Below are 20,935 nucleotides of genomic sequence, written 5' to 3'. Positions count from 1 at the left end.
GATGCTTGCATCTTTGTACACTCCATATGTACAGTTCTATTCATAATCAATAAAAATCATTTGCTTTTATCAGTTGTTCTTCTTCTTCTGCATTTTGTTTACAAAGTAATTGATTTATCTTATTCATATAATACTTTAAAATCTTAATAATAAAAGCTACACTAAAGGAAAACTTTGTGCATTACTATAAAACCCCGATAAACTTAAAAAGATAACCGGTAGTTTGAAAGTTTTGCTTGAACACCTATTACATCTAAATGACTGCTCTGTTGGGCCATGTATCCCGGTATTCTTCAGCAGGTAGATGGATCCTTGACAGCAGTCTTAACACTTAGACTTCACAATATTAACCTTTGATAACTGATGACGAGTTGTAGTTCCCTCCATACCAAAAAACCATACCCGTGAATAACATCCGTCTAACCAAATAAACACTCGTGCATCATGTAAATAAAGCATACATCATGCAACATGCATATCATGCTCACCATCCACGATATCAAAAGACATGTATGACCATCCCCAACAGGAAAATTGGATACATTAGTATTTAATCCTCTTACACCTCGAATACCTAAAAAGCTTCCGCAATTCTTCTATTCAGGTCCAAGAAGATTAAATAAGGGTAGTTGTTGTACCCTACAAATTTGCCCTTCCTTTTTCATCTTTTCACTCAATTAAGAATCATATGCATACATTCATGCTTCATTTATATTCATCATTCATCTAATGGTTAATCATTATAGATTCAAAGCTCTTGGTTTATAATGCCAGGGTTTGGGTGTGGATTAAGCTCCAAAAGTATGACTTGGTTATTCATCTGATCACGGGGGATGTAAAACCCTAATGGCTTGACCTTGGAGGTATAGATTCATCAAGGTGTCATCAAGGCAATCCTCAAGGCTTGCCAACCCTAATTCTTGGTGACATGGTGCTGAAGCTTTGTGGGACTTTCTCTAGGCTTTATCTTGGCCACCAAAACCCTAATTGGGAAGGTTTAATCATTTGATATTTTCTTGTGAAGCATCATGATTGATTCAAAAGACCTTGGTTGAAGGGCATGCCTAATGTAACCCTAGTTCAGGAGGATATGGCCCTAAAGTACCTTATGGCTTGGCTTTCCATCTAATTGGTCTTCAAACCCTAGTTTCACCCAATTCTTCACCCATTGGGTGTTTGACACTCTGACTTGACCAAGTCCCCAATAACCTCTTGTTCTTGGTTCATTCATGTGGAGTCTTGGTTTGGTTCTATTCATTTTTGCCTAAGGCCATTGGTCCTAACCCAAGTCTTTGGTCCTATGAACTACCATCCTTTGCTTATATCTCATGGCATTTCATTTGTACCTTTCAAGTGCCTAGCCCTTGATTTTCTTGGTTTCATATGGTTAAGCCCATCCAAATCCACTTCATGACATCCAATGCTTAGTGTTTGGCCTAGGGATATTAGGTTCATGTTCACCATTATCCATTCAAATCAAATTAATTCATGGTTATTCAAGTCATTTATGTTCATCCAAAGTCATGTTCATAGTTCATTTTGATCAATTTCAAATCATATTCATACAAAATCATTACAAGTATAAAAAGTGTCAATATCATTCATATACATCAAGTTCCATAATAAAATGTCTCACTACATACAAAAATGCAAAAATTTACATGTTGACCAATTGTTGACTTTTTGGTCAACTTTGACCAAAGTCAACTCAAACCCTTTTCATCCTAAAAACCCTAAGTCTTATTTCTAATTCCAATGCTAAGGTCGAATGTTAATCCCTGATCCTTGGATGCTTGTCATGGGTGCTTAATACTCCAAATTTCAACCTTGATCATCATGTTGCAAACCCTTGTTCAACCATCATGTTTCAGGTGCATGTAACCTGCAAAAAGGACTCAAGGAAATGCATAATGGCACACATAAAATACTAGCCTAAGGTATGCAAGGAAATGTCAGAATCCAATCTGATCTACATTAACAAGAATCACAAAATCCTACAAAATGATGTGAATGCAAAGTTAGAAATGCCAAGAACCAATGCAGACCAGAAACCTTTCCAGGACCAATGCAGACCGAACCAGATTGCAGCAAAAACAGGGCATTGTGCAACTAATTAAATGTATGAGCAAGATGCAGCACCTGCAGGACCAACAAACCACATTTCCCATTTGAAAACCTGCAGTAAAATGCGATTCAGCAAAGCATACTAGCCAGCAATACGTCCATGACAATCAAGCAATCATATCCAACTGCAACCACATCAAATCATCATTCATCTCAAATCTGGCACTTGCAATAGGATAAATAGTCATGAATAAATCCATATTTTTTATTTCCAAATTAACAAAGCAATGTGTATACCTCAAAACCAATTGACAAAACTGCATCATCTTCCAAAGGTTAGAATATCAACACATCAGCTATACAGTAATTGAGATAATGGAAAGATGTTAACAATTTAGGAGATCCAATTTCTAAAGTTTATTTCCAAGGAGAAGCGTGAACAACCTCAATCCGGATTGGTACTAAAATTGGCTTAATACCCTAGGCTTTCCTGCCGAAACATTGGCAAGGTCGATTAAGAGAATGGGAATAAGTAATAACAATTCAACTCACACCAATCAAAGTAACTTCAAATTCATTTTTAAATGACACTCAATTTTCCAACGAACTAACTCTTTAATTTCATTTGCATTTGGTTTAAATTTCAAAGTGAATTTGGGTGATAACTAACTAAGTGCATTTCTAACTGAAACTAATTTGTAGTTGAATTTCATTAGAATTTCATGCAAATTCCATAACAAAATATGGGCTCTATAAAACCAGTTATCATAGAGCAATTGGCATCATTTTTTTTCTTTGATCATAGTTGCAAACCAGAACTTTCCTTCTCTCCCTCTCTCACTCAGAGTTCGATCCAAAAACTCCATTGAAGCTCCACCTAGAAGCTTCAAGAAGATAGAACTAAACCACTTCATTGCACACGATCCGAATCAGAAGAAAGGGTAGAAAAAACAGAAGGAGCAGTGATCATCAAAGAGGAGTCGTTTCGTGAATATTACATGGTGGCTCAAGAGACTTCTTGCATATCGTCTTCTCCGATCAAAGTTCGCCAGAGCAATTATTGGGTAAATGTTCCTTCTCTGTGTGCCACGAATAGATCACCATTGCATAGTACAAATCTTTAGCATTGATAACCCCATGGTCCACATAGGGATCCTTGCTTCAATGGAATTTAATTGAACTTAGAGACTCTAGGGTTCTTGACTGAAAATTTCCGATTGAACCATTTAGAGTTAGGGCTAGAGATTTTCATGGATATATGAAATTCTGGTATCAGATATGAGATGTCGAAGGTAATGTCACGACACTAATATCTGAATAACACAAACAGAAAAAAAGATAGAAGTAATGCAAAGGACACAAGCAATTGTTAACCCAGTTCGGTGCAACTCACCTACGTTTAGGGGCTACCAAGCCAGGAAGGAAATCCACTAAATAGAATCAGTTCAAAGACTCTTCGTACACTTCAACAAGTTACAGTCTTTCTCACCTAATCTCTACCCGTGCAATTTCTACCTAAGCACTCTTAGATATGAGAACCCACTCACTTCCCTACAATCACACATGTCGTCTTAAACAACAATCCCTTGAGAAAAGAAAACACTTTTCAATAACACACACTTGATTTTACTTCATAGTTTCAATCAAGTAGGCACACACTTGATCTTGCTTAACAGCTTTGATCAAGTAGACACACACTTGATCTTGCTTCACAGCTTTGATCAAGTAGACACACACTCTTGCTTAACAGCTTTAGAGTGACAAATTACAACCACAAATTAGACCAATTCAATCATCTATGGATGACTTGAATGGCTTACAAGTCTTATGACTAAACAAGACACAAACCCTAGCTCTCTCTCTATATTTCGCTCAGTATTGGTTCTGTTGTTAAAACAGGTTTTCCAAGTCCCTTTTTATAGAAGCTTTCAGCTGGGCTTGGACATCTTGAAAACCCTAAAACTATTTTCCAATTAAATCTTTTCATAACGGCTGGTTAGATCTCCTTGGAAAATAAGTAAATCAGGTTGTAATCAATGATTGAATGCGCCTGCAAATCAGATCTTCAATCATACATAGATTGCCATTAATTGCGCAGTCAGATAACACCAGACATTCACACTGAATGTTCTGTGTAGAGGATGTCATGACATCGGGTCTGACATCCTGGAACAATCCTGCATAATTCCATAATTCCTTTTATAATTTCTAGCAGGTACATAATATCATATGTCATGACATCGTGTATGACATCCTGAAACAATCCTGCATAATTATGTTTTCCATTTAAACTCCAGCAGGTACACATTATCAGATGCCATGACATTGTGTATGACATTCTAAAATAATCATGCATGATTATGTTCTTGAACTCCAGCAGGTACACATGATATCTTATGTTAAGACATCACACACAACATCTTGTGAACATTCTTTGTTTTACCAAAATTACCGCCAACACTTAGAACCAACAAACTCCCCCTTTGGCAAATTTTGGCTAAAACATATATCTATCCTTTTTGTTCATAAGAAAATTATCAGCAGTTAAACAATAGTTTAAACAGCAGTAGAAGCAAACATAATTACTAGCTATAGCTACTAGTAATACACACATGCACAAGGGTACTTCTTCTCCCCCTAATTCTGTGCAACACATACATTTCCCATGATAATAACAGCACCTGTAACCACAACACCTGTAACAGTCAGAATATCATTCTGACATCTGCTTCAACATCAACACCTATGCACCACCACATCAGACATCCCCTTTGACATCTGAAAACAGAACAGCATTTTGTTTTACAACAAGCACATCTCCTTCAATAATAGTTGTTCCTCTGTTCAGCTACACCAGCATATACATCTCCTCACAGCTCCACATCTCCAACATCAATTTCTCCCCCTTTTTAGTCAAAATTTTGACCAAAGGTGACCAATTAGACAAAATAAATGTCAATTAGCCTAGCAGAGAATGTCACCACAGATGTCATAACATATAACATGTTAAAACATAATTGTTTAGGAGATACAAACCAACATTATACACAACTGTGACAGCTGAGATAATGACAAATACATGGAACTCATTAAGAGCCCAAAATATTACATAAAGGCATCAATAAGGACTGCCACAAATTACACATATTTCAAAAACCAATAAATTCTTCAGTATCCAAACATCAGGGGGAACAACATCCATGACATCCACACCAGAACAGTCTTCAAAGACAAACACCTCACACAGTCTTCGTACCAGTCTTCAACACAAGGGGGGAACCATTAATCATCTAATCAGAGGAAGAAGTATCTTCTTCTTACAACCACCTTGCAAAACTCCTTGCTATTTTTGTCAGAAATTTCCTCTAGGATATTAACCACAAACTCCTTTGATTGCTATAGGTTCTCATGAATACAAATCCCCAACTTCCCTCTTAAACATTCAAATTGATTGGAATCCAAATCTTTTGTGAAAATGTCAGCTTATTGCTTTTCAGTAGTAACATGCTCTAGAGTTATGACCTTCTCTTCTACAAGTTCTCTTATAAAGTGATGACGAATATCAATGTGCTTTGTCCTGCTATGATGAATAGGATTTTTGGAAATATTTATAGCACTCAGGTTGTCACAGTATAATGTCATGACTTCTTGTGTGACATTGTATTCAGACAACATTTGTTTCATCCAGACCAGTTGAGAACAACTACTCCCAACTGCTATGTATTCAGCTTCAGCAGTGGATAGAGATACACAGTTCTGTTTCTTGCTAAACCATGAGATCAGATTGTTCCCCAAGAAGAAACATCCTCCTGATGTGCTCTTCCTATCATCAGCACTTCCAACCCAGTCAGCATCACAGTAACCAGTCAACATAGATCCAGATCCATGAGTATATAACATCCCATAGTCATTGGTGCCATTGACATATTTCAGTATTCTCTTCACTTGGTTTATGTGACTGACTTTTGGTTCAGCTTGATATCTAGCACAAATACCTATAGCAAATGCAATGTCAGGTCTGCTTGCTGTGAGATATAGCAGACTACCTATCATGCTTCTGTATAGACTCTGATCTACACTGACACCATTTTCATCTTTGGAGATTTTCACATGTGTAGGAGAAGGTGTTCTTTTATGGCTTGCATTCTCCATGCCAAACTTCTTCACAATGTTCTTGGCATACTTGCTTTGAGATAGAAAAATAGAGTCTTCCATCTGTTTGACTTGTAGCCCAAGAAAGTAGGTCAGTTCTCCAACCAGACTCGTCTCAAACTCAGATTGCATTTGTCTAACAAAATGTTCAACCATCTGATCTGACATCCCACTAAATACAATGTTATCTACATATATTTGTGCCACCATGAGCTTCCCTCCTTCATTCTTCACAAGTAGAGTTTTGTCAATACCTCATTTCCTGTATCTATTGTCATTGAGGAACACTATGAGTCTCTCATACCAAGCCCTGGGAGCTTGCTTCAACCCATAGAGGGCTTTCTTTAATCTGTACACATGTTGTGGAAGATTCGGATCTGTGAATCCTTTAGGTTGTTCAACAAACACTTCTTCATTTAAGTAGCCATTCAAGAAGGCACTTTTTACATCCATTTGGAACAGTTTGAATTTCAGAATACATGTCACTCCAAGCAATAATCTAATGGACTCAAGGCAAGATACAGGAGCAAATGTTTCATCAAAGTCCACCCCTTCAACTTGAGTATATCCTTGAGCTACTAATCTTGCTTTATTCTTATTATCAGCCCCTTGTTCATCAGATTTATTCTTATATACCCACTTTGTACCTATGACATTTACTCCTTCAGGTCTAGGAACCAGTTCCCATACTTCATTCCTCTTGAATTGACCTAACTCCTCCTGCATGGCATTGATCCAGAACTCATCAGTCAAGGCTTCCTTGACATTCCTAGATTCAATCTTTGACACAAAGCAGCCATGTGAGATCACTTATCTTGATCTAGTAGTGACCCCTTTATTTGGGTCTCCTATGATAAGATCTGTGGGATGATCCTTCTGAATTCTGATAGAGGGTCCCTTGTTGATTTTGTCATCTACAGGTTCAGCTTGAGGAGATTTACTTTCCTTATTTTTGTCTGAGAAGTCAGCTAGGGAATCATTCAGAGATGTCTCGACATCGTCTGTGACATCTGTCTGTTGGTTATCAACCACAACATTAATGGATTCTATCAACACATTAGTTCTAGAATTAAAGACCCTGTAAGCTCTATTGTTTGTTGAATAGCCCATAAATATTCCCTCATCACTTTTGGGATCCATCTTCCTTCTCTGCTCACGATCAACCAAGATATAGCATTTACTACCAAATACATGGAAGTATTTGACTGTAGGTCTTCTTCCTTTCTAGACTTCATAAAGGGTTGTGGGAGTCCCTTTCTTTAATGTCACTCTGTTGTGAACAAAGCAGGTTGTGTTCATGGCTTCAGCCAAAAATTGGTAGGGCAATTTCTTAGCATGAATCATAGCTCTGGCTGATTCTTGAAGAGTTCTATTTTTTCTTTCCACCTCACCATTTTGTTGGGGAGTAATGGGAGATGAGAACTCATGATGAATTCCTTCTGAAGAGCATAATTCAGCAAATTTGTTGTTCTCAAATTCCTTCCCATGATCACTTCTAATCTTAATGACATGGCTTTCCTTTTCTCTTTGTAGTTTTAGACAAAGCTCCTTGAAGTCTTCAAACACATCAGATTTTTCTCTTATGAAATTGATCTAGGTGTATTTGGAGAAATCATCCAGCACCACATATGCATACTTCTTCCCACCAAGACTTTCTACTTGCATGGGTCCCATCAAATCCATATGAAGGAGTTCCAAAACATTGGTAGTGGTGTCATGTCTGAGCTTCTGGTGTGACATCCTTGTCTGTTTACCAATCTGACATTCTCCACATATTTTTCCTTCATTAATATTTAAGTTGGGAATTCCCCTAACAGCTTCAACAGATATGATCCTTTTCAGACCTTTAAGATGCAGGTGGCCCAATCTTTGATGCCATATCTTCACTTCTTCCTCTTTGGCTAAGGTACACATTGAAGAGTAATCAGCTTCTTGACAACTCCATATGTAGCAGTTGTCTTTGGACCTAACTCCTTTCATGATTACTTCATTTTCCTTGTTAGTAATCAGACGTTTAGTTCTAGTGAAGTTTACATTCAGACCTTGATCACACAGTTGTCTAATGCTTATTAGATTAGCAGTTAATCCCTTAACAAGTAGGAAATTGTTAAGGTCAGGAACTCCAGGGCAATCCAGCTTACCCATTCCCTTGATTTCACCCTTTGCTCCATCACCAAAGGTAACATAACTCATGGCATGAGGATGAAGGTCAGTTAGCAGATTTTTGTTTCTAGTCATATGTCTGGAACAACCACTGTCAAAATACCAATCTTCTTTGGCTGAAACTCTGAAGGAAGTGTGAGCTATTAGACTTGTAACATTTGTCTTAGGAACCCATTGCTTTTTGTTGACAGGCCTGTGAGGTTTGGGTCTTGATTGATATTGAGTCTGAGCAGGGCTAGGATAACCATATAGCTTATAGCAGAAGGGCTTCAGGTAGCCAAATTTTCCACAGTAATGGCATCTCCATTTTTGATGCTTCCCTTTCTGCTATCTTCCTTTCTGATGTTGAGACATATGATGTGACATCTCAGGTTTGTTTTTAACATGGTTGTACTTAGGTTTGGATTTTGGTTTACAAGCAGTGTAATTGCACTCATCCTTAGATTCATTGAATCCAATGCCAGATTTGTCCCCTGTTATTTGACCAATCTGGAGAATCTTGTCTAAGATGTCAGATCCATTGTTAAGCATTCTTACATACTTGGTCATCTCATCTAGATTGGAATTTAAGAGTATTGCTTCAATCTTCAACTTGGAGATGGTTTCCACATATTCTTCCTTTTCATTCTCCAGTTGAGCAATCACTTTCTTCTGAGTTTCAACTTGTTTGCACACTCCTGCACTTTTGTGGCACAACTCTTTGTAGGTAGTGGCCAGCTCTTCAAAGGTTACTTCATCATCACCTGACTCTTCATCAGAACCCCATCTTCCTGTCAATGCAATCACATGATTTGCAGCTTCTTCTATTTCACTTCCATTAGACCAAGAGGCAGCAAGACTCCTTTTTTGTTTCTTGAGGTAGGTCCCACATTCAGTTTTAATATGACCATACCCATTACACTCATAGCACTAAACTTCTTTGGGCTTTTCTTCAGACCTTGTTCTTCTACCAAAACTGTTGGATTTACTGATGTCAAATGCGATGTTCTTGACATTAGATCTCACATCAATCTTTTTCATAAGTCTGTTGAACTGTCTTCCCAGCATTGCTACCTCTTTTGCCAAATCTTCATCAATATCTTGACCCCCTTCCTCATCTTCCTCTTCAGTGTTTGACATGAAGGTTATGCTCTTGGCTTTCTTTTCAGATCCATCACATATTCCCATCTCAAATGTTTGAAGTGATCCAATTAGCTCATCAACTCTCATATTTGAAATGTCTTGAGATTCTTCTATGGCTGTTACTTTCATAACAAATCTCTTGGGGAGTGATCTGAGTATTTTCCTTACTAACTTTTCATCTGACATCTTCTCTCCCAAAGCTCCAGAGGCATTGGCAATTTCAAGGATACTCATGTGAAATTCATGGATATTTTCATCTTATTTCATCCTTAAGTTTTCAAACTTGGTGGTGAGAAGCTGTAGTCTAGACATTTTCACTCTAGAGGTGCCTTCATGAGTGGTTTTAAGAATGTCCCAAGCATCTTTAGCCACTTCACAGTTGTTTACTAATCTGAAGATGTTCTTGTCTACTCCATTGAAGATGGCATTCAATGCTTTAGAATTTCCAAGGGCTAGATCATCCTCCTCCTTGGACCATTGTTCTTCAGGCTTCTTATCAGCAGTGGCTTCTCCTTCCTTAGTAATTACTGGATGTTCCCATCCTGTTAACACAGTCTTCCAAGCCTTATTATCAAGAGTTTTTAGGAAGGCTACCATTCTAGGTTTCCAGTAGTCATAGTTAGATCCATCCAAAATTGGTGGCCTGTGAATAGATCCTTTATCTCTCTCCATTGTACCAGAAAGTGTTGTCCCTAGATCTCACCCAGAACCAGAGCAGGATGCCAGCTCTGATACCAATTGAAATTCTGGTATCAGATATGAGATGTCGAAGGTAATGTCACGACACTAATATCTGAATAACATAAACAGAAGAAAGATATAGAAGTAATGCAAAGGACACAAGCAATTGTTAACCCAGCTCGGCGCAACTCACCTACGTCTGGGGGCTACCAAGCCAGGAAGGAAATCCACTAAATAGAATCAGTTCAAAGACTCTCCGTACACTTCAACAAGTTACAGTCTTTCTCACGTAATCTCTACCCGTGCAATTTCTACCTAAGCACTCTTAGATATGAGAACCCACTCACTTCCCTATATCACACCTGTGATCTTAAACAACAATCCCTTGAGAAAAGAAAACACTTTTCAATAACACACACTTGATTTTACTTCACAGTTTCAATCAAGTAGATACACACTTGATCTTTCTTAACAGCTTTGATCAAGTAGACACACACTTGATCTTGCTTCACAACTTTGATCAAGTAGAGACACACTCTTGCTTAACAGCTTTAGAGTGACAAATTACAACCACAAATCAGACCAATTCAATCATCTATGGATGACTTGAATGGCTTACAAGTCTTACGACTAAACAAGACACAAACCCTAGCTCTCTCTCTATATTTCGCTCAGTATTGGTTGTGTTGTTAAAATAGGTTTTCCAAGTCCCTTTTTATAGAAGCTTTCAGCTGGGCTTGGACATCTTGAAAACCCTAAAACTATTTTCCAATTAAATCTTTTCATAACAGCTGGTTAAATCTCCTTGGAAAATAAGTAAATCAGGTTGTAATCAATGATTGAATGCGCCTGCAAATCAGATCTTCAATCGTACATAGATTGCCATTAATTGCGCAATCACATAACACTAGACATTCACACTGAATGTTCTGTGTACAGGATGTCATGACATCAGGTCTGACATACTGGAACAATCCTGCATAATTCCATAATTCCTTTTATAATTTCCAGCAGGTACATAATATCAGATGTCATGATATCGTGTATGACATCCTGAAACAATCCTGCATAATTATGTTTTCCATTTAAACTCCAGCAGGTACACATTATCAGATGCCATGACATTGTGTATGACATTATGAAACAATCATGCATGATTATGTTCTTGAACTCCAGCAGGTACACAGGATATCTTATGTTAAGACATCACACACAATATCTTGTGAACATTCTTTGTTTTACCAAAATTGCTGCCAACACTTAGAACCAACAATATATTTGAGTTCAGGACGTGGAATAGAATAGGAATCTGGTTTCAATCTGTATTTTCGTGGTGGCTCTGCCGCCGAGGACGTCTCCGACGCGGCGGAGATGGTAACGAGAGAGAGAGAGAGAGAGAGAGAGAGAGAGAACTGAGTGGAGGGAGGCCAATAGTCACAAGATTGGATGTATATTGGCTTTTATTTTCGTCCACGCGTCTTGTTATGACAAACGAACCCTTTTGAGCCACGTGAAATTAGCCTTGGGAACAGACGTGTTACCACTAATACCTAGGGGAATATTCGCTCTCCATTCCATGTGACCGTTCCGTAGCTTGTTAGGACTGGATTTGTTAGGCCCTCATCTAGGCCCAATTAAGTATACGCCTCCTCCAAGACCTGTACATCCCCTTCATTTGGTATGGATTTGGGCTAGCAAGGAAGAAATTTTGGGCCTGAAACCATTTTCTAATTACACACAGTTTCCAGAATTGCACCCCACTGATCTTTAGTTAAATTCTTTCTAATTCTTTTTTTAGACTTAGTTTGGATTATTGTTATTAATTTTGCTTACTTAGGCTAATTGATTTGTTAGAATTTTAATTAGATTATTAGGTTTTAATTAGAATTTAGGAAACTTAGTTTAGTTTTTAATTAGATCAAATTTAGGATTTATATAGTTTAAGTGATTTTAGAATTTAGTTAATTTCTAAACATTAGGTTGAAATCAATTTTAGGACCTAATAAATTTTTTAGGCTCTTGTTATAATTTAATTAGAACTTAATCTCTTGGTTTCTAATTAATATTCCATGTAAAATGACCACTTCGCCCTTAAAGGCTTATTTTGTTATTTTAGTGATAGAATTGCATGCTCTTTTAGAAATAGCTTTTGAATCCAATTCTAACCCTTAGATTAGGTTTAGCCTAGATTTTCAATTAATCCAAACCCTCCGATTTAAATTGACCAAAATAAATTTTGATCGATTAAACCCTTTGAACTTGTACAATCCCACAGTCTAATTTGAGTGACCAAAATACCCTTGGTCATCTAATAAGACTTTTTTCTTCTAAGTTGTGGAGCTCAAGGCCTCAAGTCAAGATCTTCAGTCAAGGTATCCTCAGTCATATCAAGCAGTGGATTACACAAGATAAATCGAAGGTCATCACTTGGTAAATACGATCCAAAATGTACGATACGAGCCTTAAGTAATAAGGAATGATGAGACGGGGTCTCTCATATCATTGTCTAGAGCGACTTTGCATACGGGGCGTAGGCCCCAGTTATTCAAAGCGCTCGCCCTTATTCATAGACTTTAGTACAACACAAATCGGTTAAACTACCAAGTCTTCTTCATACAAGACAACATCAATACAAGGATCAATAATGAAGATTCTTCTCCAATAACTCGTGAGTGATAAGAAGTATCATGTGCCACGAGTCTTAAGTAATAAGAAAAGATGAGACGGAGTTTCTCCTATCCTTGTCTAGAGCGACTTTCTGTACAAGGTGTAGGCCCTATCTATTCAAAGTATTCACCCTTATTCATAGACTTTGGTGTGATTCTCGTCAATCAACTGCCAAGTCTCTCTCTCTCTTCACCATTACAACAAACAACGACAAAGATTCTCCTTTAGAAACTTGGAAGTTAAGATGAGAACTACATGCCATAAGCCTTAAGTAGTAAAGAAGGAATGAGACTGGAGCTTTCCTACACCCATTCTGGATATCTTTGGGTGCGGGACGTTCGGCCCATTTCTTATCGTATCCATCTTTACTCATAGACTTTAATGTGATTCTTATCCAATAACTATCAAGTCTATTCCATTCCTTCAATCATTTTATCATCTCTTCTTTCCTTCTTCATCATCTTATTTTCATCCCTAGTAGGCTTAACTACAAAAGCTTTGACTTCCTTATTGCACTATAAGGATACGTAGGTAGGAGAACCCAATTTCTTCACGAGCTACCCTATTTATTCATCAATCCTTCTCCATTCATCAAATCAATATCATCTTTTTGAGATCAACTATACTTCTCCTTGGAATCCTTGTACATCCTTTTAGGACGATATAGTAGAAGTCTACCTCATCAATCGAGAGGTGTTTGGAGTTCCTCCAAACATTTCATTCAATCTTTTTGGGTTTAGACACCACCTTGCTCTTTGATTCAAAGTTTATCTCTTCTTGGATCCAAGACACTATTCTTCTTTGATCTCAAACTGTTTGTTCCTCATCCAGTGATACATTGTTCCTTGTACACAATATTACTTTCTCTTGGGCCCCGCTTATACCCTTTTAGGACGATGTAGCGGCAGTCCGTCTTGAGAATCAAGAGTTGTTTGGTCGGCACCCAGACACTTAATTCAGTCTTTGTTTTTGGCTTTACCCTATAGCGGCAGCCATGCTAGCCCACATACTGGTAAATGCATGTTTACTCTTTAATTCTAAGTTCCATGCATTTGTGGGTTCCCTTATAACATTATGTTGGTACGAGTTATACTTTTCATCACTTGTTTATCTCTTCCTTCCGCCTTATGGAACCATTCATATCTTTCATGATCCATTATCTACCTTCGATCATTGAACCGTTCACCTAGTAACATACTATTTCTGTGACGCCGAAACACAACTTTCCTTGGAATTCCATATATACCCTTTTAGGACGATATAGCGACAATCCGCATTTGTCCCTAGAGTTGTTTGGCTCATATCCAAACATTTGATTCCTTCTATTTTGGATAAATATCAGATAGTGGCAGCCATGCTAGTCCACGTTCGTTTAACGTTGTTTCCCTCTATGGTGCAGATCCCATTTCTCTTATGGATTCCAATACACCTTTTCCTTCGGTTTCAAAGTATACCTCTTCAGTCACTTGTTACCATAATACTTCAATTTTGTAACTTCGATCACTTCTTTCCGTTCATCTCCATGATACATTCATATACTACCTTCCTTCACTCCATGTGATATACCAGCTATCTCTGAGCCAAACACACTACCCATTTGTGCTCCTTCTTGTGTCACCTTGTGAACCAATATATTTTTGGGTCATACCCCCAAACACTCATTTCTTCGTATTTTCGGTATTACCCTATAGCGGTAGCCATGCTAGCCCACGTACTGGTAAGAGCACCTTACTCTTAGGTTCATGTTTTCACCCTTGTTGGAGTTCAAACCACTTATCCTTTGGTTCAGACCATACTTTGATCATAATTCTTTTCACCTCCCACCACTAGTTTTTTGAACTACGGAGCTCTGAATTCCTCATTGCACCATGAGGATACGTAGGCATAAGGGCCCTAATCCTCACCGAGCACTCTATCTATTTCTTTCCTTTTCCTCACTCCTTTGCGAGTAATCTTCAAATATCACACCCATTGGAGCGAGAATAATCAAAAAGGTTCCCATGGAGTACCATGGATGTTTGGGGTGCTAATACTTTCCCCTTGCATAACCGACTTCCTTACCCATCATATCTCTTTCCCCTGGGTTTTATCGATGTTTTCCTTTTCCTTCGGGAATAAATAAAGTTCAATGGTGACTATGTTGTATGTTCTAGCGTGTAATGCATTCGGGTATATTTCCACTAGCTTCAACATATCCTTTTTTTTGGAATAAGAGCTCTTGTCGATTGTCCTTCTCGGGCTTTTGGACTGAAGGTGTGAAGAACACAAGAAAGGGGGGTGTGAATTGGGTTTTATAAGCAAAAGCTTTTTCCAAAATAAGAACACAACAAACAGTTTAATAACAAAGAGATAAAAACACAAGTATTTTTATCCTGGTTCACTTTAAACTCAAAGCTACTCCAGTCCACCCGCGAAGGTGATCTTGCCTTATACACAAGGACTTAATCCATTATAATCAACAGATTGCAATAATTACAAAGAATAACCGTCTTTGTCTTCTTAAGGATTCAACTATACCTTAGTCTCCTTAAGGACTCACAAAGAATAACCTTCTTTGTCTTCTCAAGGATAACCTCCTCAAGGAATCAACAAACAGTTTGAATAATATTTTGTATGTTACAAGATGCTTCTATACAAGTAGATTTTACACAAATCAATAAACAAACATTTAAAGAAAAAATATGTACAAACAAATGATAGCTTTTCACAAGGAAATAAACTTGTCAAAATATTGTGTCACCAGCATTTTCTTCAAGTCTCCAAGTCTCACTTATATAGCATAAGAAGAAGACCGTTGGAGGGAAAAAAGGGAAAAGCTCATATAGCGGATGTCCACTATTGGATGGGAGAGAAGTGATATTGCATATTATCCTACGCCCACAAAATCAGTGATAGGTGTGACGTATAGTACTATCCTTTCCTATGAAATCAGGTAGTGGAAAGGATGTTCACTTTGCACTATGTACTATTTGATCACGTTCCCATTTGATCTTATCTTTAAGTTCATTGGCTTTTAATGAAAGTTGATGAAGCATGAAATGAGAAACATAAAGTTGGATTCAAAAACTTCAGAATCTTTAGTCAGAACCTTGATAGTGTCAATAGTCTGGCTTGAGATCTTCAGTATCTTCAGAATCTTCAGAGTCTTCAAAGTATTCAGTTAGAACCTTGATAAGTTTAATCACTTGGCTTGAGAACTTCATAACCATCGGCTACATAACACAAATTCAGAAGCTTGCCATTCTTCAGAAGTTTGGTGATTAGAGTTACGTCCAGAAGCATGAATTGGGAGAACATTGCAGCAACCACAACATAGTGTCTCCTCAGAAGCTTCTTAGGAGTGAATCAGCACAGAAGCAGAAAGATCATTGCAACAACAATATTGAACATCTTTCAGAACTTCTAATAGCTGGCGCAGAAGAGGATTTGGAATATATTGTTCAGAAATTGATGACGTTACACGTCATATATTCAGAATCAGAATTGGCAATTAAAGCTACACAATAACAAACCATTTGGGTGCCAAAATTGTTCTCACACAAATACAACATTGTTATCATCAAAACTCAAGGTATAGATGTAGAACCAAATCCTGTTCTAACAATCTCCCCCTTTTTCATGATGATAAAACATGTATTTTGATGGACAAATTTGTATTAGGTAATCACAGAAGAGTACATATTACAGAATCACAAATCTCCCCCTGATATGTATAATCCTACACATAAAATCAGAATGAAAGAACACTTTCCTAATTAACCTTTTTGAAGTACCAGAGTAAAATTTTAGTCAGAATCTGGTTTATTTTCAGAAGTTGATTGATGTTGTCCAGAGCACTGGTTTGTTAACATCAACATTATGATAAGCTTTACTTCAGAAGCCTTGTTGAGTTATTTTGAAGATGCTTTAGAGATGGTTATCTTCTTAAAGAAACTTGACTTTCAAGTCTGATTACTATAGAGGAAACTCTTCCTTGTAGCTAGATGCCAATGCCACAATTTTCAAAAAGAACTTTCAGAAGTACTTTGATGCCAAGTACTTAATGTTCTAGGTTCAAAACATGAATATTAGTTCCTTGAATCTGATTCTCAATCATCATCATGAAGGTTGTACAGACCCATGTAAAAGACCATTTCATCAAATGATTGGTAACTTGTATTCTGATCTTTGAAACTTCATAAGAACTTTTGATGTTCGATTATAACCATTCTGATTCTTGAAATATAACCTTGCAAATAATTTAACAAACTATTATTCTAATGTTTGGGTTCTTACTTAAGGAATTTAGGCATATCAAAATAACTACGAATATTCCCCTTAGATGTGTTTATCCCCATTTGTCATCAATCAAAAAGACATAGACAAAATAATAAAATAAATAATGAGAAACAAAGACAAAGTTTTCACTGAAAAGCCAAAAAGGCAGAGAAGATACAACTAGCATTAAAAAAACAAAAATATAAAGAACCACAGAGAAATACAGCAAGTATTTTAACAAACATAAAAGGGAACATACACACACTTATATAGAAATAAAAAAGCCCACACATGTGCGAAGACATTTATTGAAAACAGCTAAGGGTTTTGGGAAGGAGGAGGAGGGGCGAAACAACTGGGTAGTCATCCAGAAGATTTAAGGGATCTACCAAAGGATCAATATTATCTTCAAGACAGATCTCCATGTAGTATGCTAAAGCTTTTGGTGGATTGATCTTTGTGAAGATAGGATAGTTATCTGACGGAATATTATTATCGATGATTTCTTCTTTTGATGGATAAGTGCTTTCAATAGATCTAGATCTAGAAGGAGATTTGAGCTGAGTTAGTTGTAGTTGTTGATCTGTTGTTGAAACTGTTGTTGAGTATCCATTGATGAAGATGAAGGAAATGTAGAACAGTTGCAGAGATGGGTGTTTTAGGTTTGAAAGATGAAAGTGTGGGAGTATTGTGCGCGTAGTGTGAAAAATGTGAGTGAAGTGGGTTTATATAAAAAATGAAATGATGACAAGATGGAAATACACAGTCATAAGGGGAAGCATAAGAGTTTAACCTAATCCTAAGAATTATGAAACCCAATGTGTCACGCTTTTATCACGCATGCTCAGAAAGTGGGACAATTGTCACCACTTAGAACCACATGAAATTAAACGATATGACAACCATTTAATGCAACGAATGTTCAGAATCAGGAAGACAAATCGATAAGATTTCTTCTAATCAGAATCTTTTTGATTCATGAAAACTTCCTTACTTCAGAAAGCTCATGTTTCAGAGTCAACAAAAACATTCTCATAATCTAATATAGAGTTCTTAAGACTTAAACATTCTGAAATACATCTTTTCATTTTGGACATAAGTCCATAAATAAGTTTTTCCGAAATAACATGAATATATATTCAGCAAGGGGTTTTGTAAAGATATCAGCTTGCAATATATTCAGCTTCGGCTATTGAAAGTGCAATTGTTGAATATAGATTGTTGATTGTCAACAAAAACATGACTCTTTATCTAGAGTATCTGAATGTTGCATCCAAAAGCTGCAATATATTCAGCTTCGGCTATTGAAAGTGCAATTGTTGATTGTCTCTTGTTGGACCATGAGATCATGTTATCTCCCAGAAATTGGCAACTTTCAGAAGTAATTTTCCTTTTTATTCTGTCTCTAGCATAGTCAGCATCACAAAATCCTACTAATTTGTATTCATTTGATTTTCTATAAAACAAACCAAGGTTAGTAGTATCTTTTAGATACCTAAAGATTCTCTTAACAGCAGTTAAGTGAGTTTCCCTAGGATCTGATTAGAAGCGAGGACATAAGAAGACACTAAATAAGATATCAGGTCTAGAAGCGGTTAGATACAAAAGAGAACCTATCATACATCTGAATAGCTTCTGATTTACCTTACTGATTACCTCTTCTTTCTCCAGAATACATGTAGGATGCATTGAAGTCTTTGCTTGCTTACATTCTGATAAGTTAAACTTCTTCATAAGTTCCTTTGTATATTTTTTATGATGAATGTATGTTCCTTCTGAACATTGATCAATCTGGACTACCAGAAAGAACTTGAGTTCTCCCATCAGACTCATTTCAAATTCTTCTTGCATTGACTTAGCAAAATCCTTGCACAACAATGCATTAGCAGAACCAAAAACAATATCATCAACATACATTTGCACAACCAGAATATCATTCTTAAAGGTTTTGCAAAAGAGACTTGTGTCCATTTTCCCTCTGGTAAAATTATTTTCCAAAAGGAAGTTACTTAGTCTATCATACCAAGCTTTGGGAGCTTACTTCAGACCATATAATTATTTTTTCAGTTAAAAACGAAGTCAGGATTTTGAGAACTTTCAAAACCAGGAGGTTAATGCACATATACTTCTTCAGAAATATATCCATTTAAGAATGCACTCTTAACATCCATCTGATAAAGGATGATGTTATGATTGATTGCAAATGAAATTAAAAGACGAATAGAGTCTAACCTGGCAACTGGAGAAAAGGTTTCTGTATAGTCTATACCTTCTTGCTGACTATAACCTTGTGCTACTAGTCGAGCCTTATTTCGGACAACGTCTCCTTTCTCATTGAGCGTTTTTCTAAAGATCCATCTGGTTCCAATGACATGGAAACCCTTTGGTTTCTAAACAAGATCTCATATGTAATTTCTGGTGAATTGATTTAGTTCTTCTTGCATATCCAGAATCCATTCATTATCCAGAAGAGATTCATCAATAGATGTGGGTTCTATCAAAGATACCAAACCTAGAAGAGTCTCTTCATAAGGTTTGAATGAAGATCTTGTTCTGACTAGAGCATTTTTATCTCCCAGAATCAGTTCTTCAAAAATAGAGGTTCTTTATCTACTCTTCTTCTTATGAGTTGGATCAACGATAACTTCTGGGGTAAGTCATTTCTTCAAATTCTTTAGCTTTGCCTTCTGAATCTTTTTCTCCATAATCAGTATCCTTGGATTCTAAAACATTGATCTTCAGATATGCAAATTTCTCAACTAGCTTTGACTTTTCAGGGTTAAGCTTATCATTGAATCTAACATGAATTGATTCCTCAACAATTTGTGTTTATGTCTTAAAGTTTCTGTAGCCTTTAGAGCGTTCAGAATATCCTAACAATAAACACTTTTTGCTTTAGAATCAAACTTACCAATATTCTCTTTATTGTTCAATATAAAACATTCACATCCAAAAGGGTGAAAGTAAGAAATGTTGGGCTTTCTATTCTTCCATAATTCATAAGGAGTCTTACCTAGAATAAGTCTGATAGAAATCATGTTCTGAATATAAAAAGTTGTGTTAGCTGCTTCTGCCCATAAATGTTTAGCCATATCAGTATCTTGGATCATGGTGCGAGCAATTTCTTGCAAAGTTGTATTCTTCCTTTCTACAAATCCATTTTGTTTTGGATTTCTAGGACAGGAGAAATCATGGGAAATACCATTTTAATCAAAAATATTTTCAAAATGTTTATTTTCAAATTCCTAACCATGATCACTTATGACTTTGACTATTTTGCAGTTCATTTCTGTTTGCACTAGTGAGCAGAAGGTAGAAAACACAGAGTGTGACTCATCCTTGTGTTTCAAGAACTTTACTCATGTCCAACGACTGTAGTCATCAACTATGACCAATCCATACTTCTTTCCATTGATAGAGACAGTTTTCACTGATCCAAACAAATCAATGTGCAGAAGTTCTGACGGTCCAAAGCTAGAAACATCAATTTTCGCTTTGAAGGATGTTTTAGAAAACTTATCTTTCAGACATGCTTCACAACGAGCATCTGAAGAGAACTTTAGGTTGGGTATACCTCTGACCAATCTAAGCTTATTTAGATGAGAAATCCTTCTCATGCTAACATGGCCAAAACGTATATGCCATACCCATTGCTCCTCATTAACACACATTAGACATTTTACATTTTGATCTTCAAGATCAGAAAGTCTAATTTTTTAAATGTTGTTCTTTCTCTTTCTGTTAAAAATGATTGTACCATCTTTCGGACTAACATCCTTACAAGACTATTAATTAAAAATGATACCATAACCATTGTCACTAAGTTGAT

Source organism: Lathyrus oleraceus, chromosome 5 (assembly GCF_024323335.1).
Source record: "Lathyrus oleraceus cultivar Zhongwan6 chromosome 5, CAAS_Psat_ZW6_1.0, whole genome shotgun sequence".
NCBI lineage: Eukaryota > Viridiplantae > Streptophyta > Magnoliopsida > Fabales > Fabaceae > Lathyrus > Lathyrus oleraceus.
The sequence above is the reverse complement of the archived record's forward strand: the minus strand, read 5'-3'. Positions refer to the sequence as shown.